The following is a 10498-nucleotide window of genomic DNA, read 5'->3' as shown; positions in this document are numbered from 1 at the left end:
CGGTCAGGTAGAGAAGCCCAGACACTCCTGTATCAGACCCACCAGGGTAGCCTGTTGTAATGAGACGGTCAGGTAGAGAAGCCCAGACACTCCTGTATCAGACCCACCAGGGCAGCCTGTTGTAATGAGACGGTCAGGTAGAGAAGCCCAGACACTCCTGTATCAGACCCACCAGGGCAGCCTGTTGTAATGAGACGGTCAGGTAGAGAAGCCCAGACACTCCTGTATCAGACCCACCAGGGCAACCTGTTGTAATGAGGCGGTCAGGTAGAGAAGCCCAGACACTCCTGTATCAGACCCACCAGGGCAGCCTGTTGTAATGAGACGGTCAGGTAGAGAAGCCCAGACACTCCTGTATCAGACCCACCAGGGCAGCCTGTTGTAATGAGACGGTCAGGTAGAGAAGCCCAGACACTCCTGTATCAGACCCACCAGGGCAGCCTGTGGTAATGAGACGGTCAGGTAGAGAAGCCCAGACACTCCTGTATCAGACCCACCAGGGCAGCCTGTTGTAATGAGACGGTCAGGTAGAGAAGCCCAGACACTCCTGTGTCAGACCCACCAGGGCAGCCTGTTGTAATGAGACGGTCAGGTAGAGAAGCCCAGACACTCCTGTGTCAGACCCACCAGGGCAGCCTGTGGTAATGAGACGGTCAGGTAGAGAAGCCCAGACACTCCTGTATCAGACCCACCAACTACCCTTAATTTATGGGTAGTTAATATAATAGTTAATAGTTAATATAATAGCTACCCATAAACTACCCATCAGATTATCTGATGATTTATTGGCCTCAACTTTATATTTATTTTTTTAGAAATCCCAAATCACTATTGCAGGTCTGACCATCTCTGCTCCTGGAGAGCTACCATCCTGCAGGTTTTCCATCCAAACCCAGTAGTAACGAACGTGATTCAATTTATCAACCAGTTAGTTAGGTGCGCTAGATAAGGGCTAGTGTTGAACATGTTGGAAGGATGGTAACACGGGGCTAGTGTTGAACATACTGCAAGGATGGCCACACGGGGCTAGTGTTGAACATATTGGAAGGATGGCCACGCGGGGCTAGTGTTGAACATACTGGAAGGATGGCCACACGGGGCTAGTGTTGAACATATTGGAAGGATGGCCACGCGGGGCTAGTGTTGAACATACTGGAAGGATGGCCACGCGGGGCTAGTGTTGAACATACTGGAAGGATGGCCACACAGGGCTAGTGTTGAACATACTGGAAGGATGGCCACATGGGGCTAGTGTTGAACATACTGGAAGGATGGCCACACGGGGCTAGTGTTGAACATACTGGAAGGATGGCCACACGGGGCTAGTGTTGAACATATTGGAAGGATGGCCACACGGGGCTAGTGTTGAACATGTTGGAAGGATGGTAACACGGGGCTAGTGTTGAACATATTGGAAGGATGGCCACACAGGGCTAGTGTTGAACATATTGGAAGGATGGCCACGCGGGGCTAGTGTTGAACATGTTGGAAGGATGGCCACGCGGGGCTAGTGTTGAACATATTGGAAGGATGGCCACACAGGGCTAGTGTTGAACATATTGGAAGGATGGCCACACGGGGCTAGTGTTGAACATATTGGAAGGATGGCCACACAGGGCTAGTGTTGAACATGTTGGAAGGATGGCCACACGGGGCTAGTGTTGAACATACTGCAAGGATGGCCACACAGGGCTAGTGTTGAACATATTGGAAGGATGGCCACACGGGGCTAGTGTTGAACATATTGGAAGGATGGCCACACAGGGCTAGTGTTGAACATGTTGGAAGGATGGCCACACGGGGCTAGTGTTGAACATGCTGGAAGGATGGCCACACGGGGCTAGTGTTGAACATGTTGGAAGGATGGCCACACGGGGCTAGTGTTGAACATATTGGAAGGATGGCCACACGGGGCTAGTGTTGAACATGTTGGAAGGATGGCCACACGGGGCTAGTGTTGAACATATTGGAAGGATGGCCACACGGGGCTAGTGTTGAACATATTGGAAGGATGGCCACACGGGGCTAGTGTTGAACATGTTGGAAGGATGGTAACACGGGGCTAGTGTTGAACATATTGGAAGGATGGCCACGCGGGGCTAGTGTTGAACATACTGGAAGGATGGCCACACAGGGCTAGTGTTGAACATACTGGAAGGATGGCCACATGGGGCTAGTGTTGAACATACTGGAAGGATGGCCACACGGGGCTAGTGTTGAACATACTGGAAGGATGGCCACACGGGGCTAGTGTTGAACATATTGGAAGGATGGCCACACGGGGCTAGTGTTGAACATGTTGGAAGGATGGTAACACGGGGCTAGTGTTGAACATATTGGAAGGATGGCCACACAGGGCTAGTGTTGAACATATTGGAAGGATGGCCACGCGGGGCTAGTGTTGAACATGTTGGAAGGATGGCCACGCGGGGCTAGTGTTGAACATATTGGAAGGATGGCCACACAGGGCTAGTGTTGAACATATTGGAAGGATGGCCACACGGGGCTAGTGTTGAACATATTGGAAGGATGGCCACACAGGGCTAGTGTTGAACATGTTGGAAGGATGGCCACACGGGGCTAGTGTTGAACATACTGCAAGGATGGCCACACAGGGCTAGTGTTGAACATATTGGAAGGATGGCCACACGGGGCTAGTGTTGAACATATTGGAAGGATGGCCACACAGGGCTAGTGTTGAACATGTTGGAAGGATGGCCACACGGGGCTAGTGTTGAACATGCTGGAAGGATGGCCACACGGGGCTAGTGTTGAACATGTTGGAAGGATGGCCACACGGGGCTAGTGTTGAACATATTGGAAGGATGGCCACACGGGGCTAGTGTTGAACATGTTGGAAGGATGGCCACACGGGGCTAGTGTTGAACATATTGGAAGGATGGCCACACGGGGCTAGTGTTGAACATATTGGAAGGATGGCCACACGGGGCTAGTGTTGAACATGTTGGAAGGATGGTAACACGGGGCTAGTGTTGAACATGTTGGAAGGATGGCCACACGGGGCTAGTGTTGAACATGTTGGAAGGATGGCCACACGGGGCTAGTGCTGAACATATTGGAAGGATGGCCACATGGGGCTAGTGCTGAACATATTGGAAGGATGGCCACATGGGGCTAGTGCTGAACATATTGGAAGGATGGCCACACGGGGCTAGTGCTGAACATATTGGAAGGATGGCCACACGGGGCTAGTGTTGAACATGTTGGAAGGATGGTCACACGGGGCTAGTGTTGAACATGTTGGAAGGATGGCCACGCAGGGCTAGTGTTGAACATATTGGAAGGATGGCCACACGGGGCTAGTGTTGAACATGTTGGAAGGATGGCCACACGGGGCTAGTGTTGAACATGTTGGAAGGATGGCCACACGGGGCTAGTGTTGAACATATTGGAAGGATGGCCACACGGGGCTAGTGTTGAACATGTTGGAAGGATGGCCACACGGGGCTAGTGTTGAACATGTTGGAAGGATGGTAACACGGGGCTAGTGCTGAACATACTGGAAGGATGGCCACACGGGGCTAGTGCTGAACATATTGGAAGGATGGCCACACGGGGCTAGTGTTGAACATGTTGGAAGGATGGTAACACGGGGCTAGTGTTGAACATACTGGAAGGATGGCCACACGGGGCTAGTGTTGAACATATTGGAAGGATGGCCACACGGGGCTAGTGTTGAACATACTGGAAGGATGGCCACACAGGGCTAGTGTTGAACATATTGGAAGGATGGCCACACAGGGCTAGTGTTGAACATATTGGAAGGATGGCCACACGGGGCTAGTGTTGAACATATTGGAAGGATGGCCACACGGGGCTAGTGTTGAACATATTGGAAGGATGGCCACACGGGGCTAGTGTTGAACATGTTGGAAGGATGGCCACACGGGGCTAGTGTTGAACATGCTGGAAGGATGGCCACACGGGGCTAGTGTTGAACATGTTGGAAGGATGGCCACACGGGGCTAGTGTTGAACATATTGGAAGGATGGCCACACGGGGCTAGTGTTGAACATGTTGGAAGGATGGCCACACGGGGCTAGTGTTGAACATATTGGAAGGATGGCCACACGGGGCTAGTGTTGAACATATTGGAAGGATGGCCACACGGGGCTAGTGTTGAACATGTTGGAAGGATGGCCACACGGGGCTAGTGTTGAACATGTTGGAAGGATGGCCACACGGGGCTAGTGTTGAACATATTGGAAGGATGGTAACACGGGGCTAGTGTTGAACATATTGGAAGGATGGCCACACGGGGCTAGTGTTGAACATACTGGAAGGATGGCCACACGGGGCTAGTGCTGAACATATTGGAAGGATGGCCACATGGGGCTAGTGCTGAACATATTGGAAGGATGGCCACATGGGGCTAGTGCTGAACATATTGGAAGGATGGCCACACGGGGCTAGTGCTGAACATATTGGAAGGATGGCCACACGGGGCTAGTGTTGAACATGTTGGAAGGATGGTCACACGGGGCTAGTGTTGAACATGTTGGAAGGATGGCCACGCAGGGCTAGTGTTGAACATGTTGGAAGGATGGCCACACGGGGCTAGTGTTGAACATGTTGGAAGGATGGCCACACGGGGCTAGTGTTGAACATGTTGGAAGGATGGCCACACGGGGCTAGTGTTGAACATACTGGAAGGATGGCCACACGGGGCTAGTGTTGAACATACTGGAAGGATGGCCACACGGGGCTAGTGTTGAACATATTGGAAGGATGGCCACACGGGGCTAGTGGTGAACATACTGGAAGGATGGCCACACGGGGCTAGTGTTGAACATATTGGAAGGATGGCCACACGGGGCTAGTGTTGAACATGCTGGAAGGATGGCCACACGGGGCTAGTGTTGAACATGTTGGAAGGATGGCCACACGGGGCTAGTGCTGAACATATTGGAAGGATGGTAACACAGGGCTAGTGTTGAACATATTGGAAGGATGGCCACACGGGGCTAGTGTTGAACATGTTGGAAGGATGGTAACACGGGGCTAGTGTTGAACATGTTGGAAGGATGGCCACACGGGGCTAGTGTTGAACATGTTGGAAGGATGGTAACACGGGGCTAGTGTTGAACATACTGGAAGGATGGCCACATGGGGCTAGTGTTGAACATACTGGAATGATGGCCCAGCCTTACACTGCCCAAGAGAAGACCCAGGTGAAAGCGTGTTTGCTCGGCCTCACACTGCCCAAGAGAAGACCCAGGTGAAAGCGTGTTGGCTCAGCCTCACACTCCCCAAGAGAAGACCCCGGTGAAAGCATGTTGGCTCAGCCTCACACTGGCCAAGAGAAGACCCAGGTGAAAGCGTGTTGGCTCAGCCTCACACTGCCCAAGAGAAGACCCAGGTGAAAGCATGTTGGCTCAGCCTCACACTGCCCAAGAGAAGTCCCAGGTGAAAGCGTGTTGGCTCAGCCTCACACTGCCCAAGAGAAGACCCAGGTGAAAGCGTGTTGGCTCAGCCTCACACTGCCCAAGAGAAGACCCAGGTGAAAGCATGTTGGCTCAGCCTCACACTGCCCAAGAGAAGACCCAGGTGAAAGCATGTTGGCTCAGCCTCACACTGCCCAAGAGAAGTCCCAGGTGAAAGCGTGTTGGCTCAGCCTCACACTGGCCAACAGTGTGAACGGCCTCTTCAAAAAGCCCCAGCTCTCTCTGGCATACAAAAGGCCATTTTGTAGGTCTGCATGTAGAAGGTGCCTCTCCTCCGCTGCCCTAAGGCACATGTTATGCAGCATCACTGCACGCTGCTTTGCCTGGAGCAGACTGTCCCCAAGCTTTTGGTCACCTGGGACCAGACTGTCCCCAAGCTGTTGGTCACCTGGGACCAGACTGTCCCCAAGCTGTTGGTCACCTGGGACCAGACTGTCCCCAAGCTGTTGGTCACCTGGGACCAGACTGTCCCCAAGCTGTTGGTCACCTGGGACCAGACTGTCCCCAAGCTGTTGGTCACCTGGGACCAGACTGTCCCCAAGCTTTTGGTCACCTGGGACCAGACTGTCCCCAAGCTGTTGGTCACCTGGGACCAGACTGTCCCCAAGCTGTTGGTCACCTGGGACCAGACTGGGTGGTCTTGTTGGAGAACATCAGTACTCCAGTCTTGGGGAGAATTGAGGTGACTTGTTCTTTCCATTGTAGTCGTTGATCTGCTGTTTTATTTTCTCCGATGTCCACTTGATTTTTCTGAAGAGCCGCACAGCAGTGGCATGTTCATATGAAAAACAATTTTTAGAAATGGTAATGAAAATCTTGTTTGATAGTTTGATAGAAATCTTTTCATATAGTTTAAAGCACCCGGGTGAATGAGACTTAGATAACAGCAGTGATGTGCCAGGGTGTGATGCAGTGTTCAACAACACTGAATTGGCTGCAATACCTTCATACTTTCTGACCAGGCCACAATAGGAAGAGCGCTCCAGGACCAGCCTATGGATTGTGACCAAACAGTGAGGCTTCTTAGTTTGCAGACCTTCCAAAATTGCTGCACAGTGTTTCGGTTTCTCTTCTCCATGGCCTTCAACCATAACAGCCACCTACAAAACTTTGCCCTTTCTGGCAAAACTCGTACTTGACCTGTTTCCGCCTCCTACGACTTAGACGAAGGGTTGTTTTTTGTTGTTGAGAGGATTGTAATGGTGTTACTGCATAACAGTACTGCTGTTTGGCGATGATAGAATATATATATATATATATATAAGACAGATGACTGAGGTTGGATATACAGTATTTCCCCTTTATAATTGATGAACAACACCGAATGCAAATAAGAATCCTAACTTACTGAGACCTTCTGGTTGTTCCTGAATTCGTATCATTGACATATCTGTGGACAGAGAGGACACTGTGTTCCGTCCGAGGTCAGTGTTCCGTCCGAGGTCAGTGTTCCGTCCGAGGTCAGTGTTCCGTCCGAGGTCAGTGTTCCGTCCGAGGTCAGTGTTCCGTCCGAGGTCAGTGTTCCGTCCGAGGTCAGTCGGTGTTCCGTCCGAGGTCAGTCGGTGTTCCGTCCGAGGTCGGTGTTCCGTCCGAGGTCGGTGTTCCGTCCGAGGTCGGTGTTCCGTCCGAGGTCGGTGTTCCGTCCGAGGTCGGTGTTCCGTCCGAGGTCAGTGGCGCCAACTTCCTGACAGTCGCTCGTTCAAACTGCCAGTGTTTGAACTCCTCAAATGACTCATTTGTAAGTTTCTGGTCCAACTGTCTGGAGATATATAAACACAACTTCTCCTCATAGTAAAAAACATATGTATGGTTTCATTTCCAATCTAAAATACAATAACTACCTTCCAGCATGTATTGGATTTATGGAAAGCCGAGGTAATCCCTCTCAAACACACCCCACACTCTAGCTGCAGGGCTGCAAACTGATGCAGGAGGTCCACTGAAATTGCTGTTTGCGGTAGGTGGGGGGGGGGCCAGGCCAGAGTCCGTGACGGATCAGGATTACAGGTTCCAGCTCACCGCATCAAAACTGCAGCCAGACGTCATGAGCTCTTCCTGAAACGAGGACATTCCATTTCTTAGATCGCATTGCTAAACATCACATCCCATGTTGGTGAGATGCAGGTCTCTTAAGAACTTTCTAAATGACTCCATATTTTCATCGTAACAACTGGTTATGTTAAACTAGATTTTAAAAAATAATCGAAGTAAAAGTTGTCATTTGCGCAGGAATACAGCGTAGTGTGCACAATACAATAAAATAAGTAGATAACTACACTATATTAGGTACAGTACAGTAGTTGCCATAGCAGCAAAGAGTCAGTTCATCAACAGTCTTATGGCTTGTAGGGAGGAAGTGTCTCTGAGCATGGTGCTGCATCATAGGATTGTTCTTGGTTATATCGACGGATTGGTTCTGTATGGGGTGTGGTCTAGCAATGATCAACCATTATGACAGAGTTTGAAGAATGTTGAAAATAATAAATGGGCAAAAGTTGAACAATCCAGGTGTCTCAGAGACTGACCCAGAATGACACAGCTCTGAGACTTACCCAGAATGACACAGCCCTTAGAGCCTTACCCAGAATGACACAGCTCTGAGACTTACCCAGAATGACACAGCCCTTAGAGCCTTACCCAGAATGACACAGCTCTTAGAGCCTTACCCAGAAAGACTCACAGCTCTTAGAGACTTACCCAGAAAGACTCACAGCTCTTAGAGACTTACCCAGAAAGACTCACAGCTCTTAGAGCCTTACCCAGAAAGACTCACAGCTCTTAGAGCCTTACCCAGAAAGACTCACAGCTCTTAGAGCCTTACCCAGAAAGACTCACAGCTCTTAGAGACTTACCCAGAAAGACTCACAGCTCTTAGAGACTTACCCAGAAAGACTCACAGCTCTTAGAGACTTACCCAGAAAGACTCACAGCTCTTAGAGCCTTACCCAGAAAGACTCACAGCTCTTAGAGCCTTACCCAGAAAGATGCACAGCTCTCAGAGACTTACCTAGAAAGATTCACAGCTCTGAGACTTACCCAGAAAGACACAGCCCTTAGAGACTTACCCAGAAAGACTCACAGCGCTGAGACTTACCAAGAAAGACTCACAGCTCTCAGAGACTTACCCAGAATTACTCACAGCTCTGAGACTTACCCAGAAAGATTCACAGCACTTAGAGCCTTACCCAGAAAGACTCACAGCTGTAATCATTGTCAAAGGTGATACTAACATGTATTGACTCAGGGGTGTACTTATGTAAATGAGATATTTCTGTATTTCATTTTCAATACATTTGCAAAAGTGGCTAAAACTGTGATTATAGGGTATTGGGTGTAAACAATTTTTAAAATAAATAACATTTCAATTCTGTCTGTAAAAACAAAAAGTGGAACAAATAAAGGTGTGTGAATACTTTCTGAAGGTCCTGTGATTCATGTGAACAAGAACTAGGTTTCTGCAGTTGTACAGGAGTTTCATCCTCTCCAGGGCCAGGAGTATTATCCTCCCCAGGGCCAGGAGTATATCCTCCCCAGGGCCAGGAGTTTCATCCTCCCCAGGGCCAGGAGTTTGATCCTCCCCAGGGCCAGGAGTTTGATCCTCCCCAGGGCCAGGAGTATATCCTCCCCAGGGCCAGGAGTTTATCCTCCCCAGGACCAGGAGTTTATCCTCTCCAGGGCCAGGAGTATATCCTCCCCATGGCCAGGAGTTTATCCTCCCCAGGGCCAGGAGTATATCCTCCCCACGGCCAGGAGTTTATCCTCCCCACGGCCAGGAGTTTATCCTCCCCAGGGCCAGAAGTTTCATCCCCCCCAGGGCCAGGAGTTTCATCCTCCCCAGGGCCAGGAGTATATCCACCCCAGGGCCAGGAGTTTCATCCTCCCAAGGGCCAGGAGTTTCATCCTCCCCAGGGCCAGGAGTTTCATCCTCCCCAGGGCCAGGAGTATATCCTCCCCAGGGCCAGGAGTATATCCTCTGCAAGGCCAGGAGTATATCCACCCCAGGGCCAGGAGTTTATCCTCTCCAGGGCCAGGAGTTTATCCTCCCCAGGGCCAGGAGTATATCCTCTCCAGGGCCAGGAGTATACTATGGGACCCAGATTTTTTACCCACCACACCACTCTATGCTACCTCTGGTGTGTGTGAGGGGAGGAGGGGAGGCTCAAGAAGGGAAATTACTATTATTAGACCCAGTTCACAACGGCCCCGGCCCAGCTCACAACGGCCCCGGCCCAGCTCACAATGGCCCGGCCCAGTTCACAACGGCCCTGGCCCAGCTCCCAACGGCCCCGGCCCAGCTCCCAACGGCCCCGGCCCAGTTCCCAACGGCCCGGCCCAGTTCCCAACGGCCCGGCCCAGTTCCCAACGGCCCCGGCCCAGTTCCCAACGGCCCGGCCCAGTTCCCAACGGCCCCGGCCCAGTTCCCAACGGCCCCGGCCCAGTTCACAATGGCCCGGCCCAGTTCCCAACGGCCCCAGCTCACAATGGCCCATTGATGACGTGAGGCCTGAGCCTATTGGCTCTTCTGCCTAATAGTATGTCCACCACTGTGAGGCCTGAGGCTAATGGTATGTCCACCACTGTGAGGCCTGAAGCTAATGGTATGTCCACCACTGTGAGGACTGAAGCTAATGGTATGTCCACCACTGTGAGGCCTGAAGCTAATGGTATGTCCACCACTGTGAGGCCTGAGGCTAATGGTATGTCCTCCACTGTGAGGCCTGAGGCTAATGGTATGTCCTCCACTGTGAGGCCTGAGGCTAATGGTATGTCCTCCACTGTGAGGCCTGAAGCTAATGGTATGTCCACCACTGTGAGGCCTGAAGCTAATGGTATGTCCACCACTGTGAGGCCTGAAGCTAATGGTATGTCCACCACTGTGAGGACTGAAGCTAATGGTATGTCCACCACTGTGAGGACTGAAGCTAATGGTATGTCCACCACTGTGAGGCCTGAGGCTAATGGTATGTCCTCCACTGTGAGGCCTGAAGCTAATGGTATGTCCTCCACTGTGAGGCCTGAGGCTAATGGTATGT

The sequence above is a fragment of the Salvelinus fontinalis genome, chromosome 17 (assembly GCF_029448725.1).
Source record: "Salvelinus fontinalis isolate EN_2023a chromosome 17, ASM2944872v1, whole genome shotgun sequence".
NCBI classification, from domain to species: domain Eukaryota; kingdom Metazoa; phylum Chordata; class Actinopteri; order Salmoniformes; family Salmonidae; genus Salvelinus; species Salvelinus fontinalis.
Note: the sequence above shows the minus strand (reverse complement) of the source record.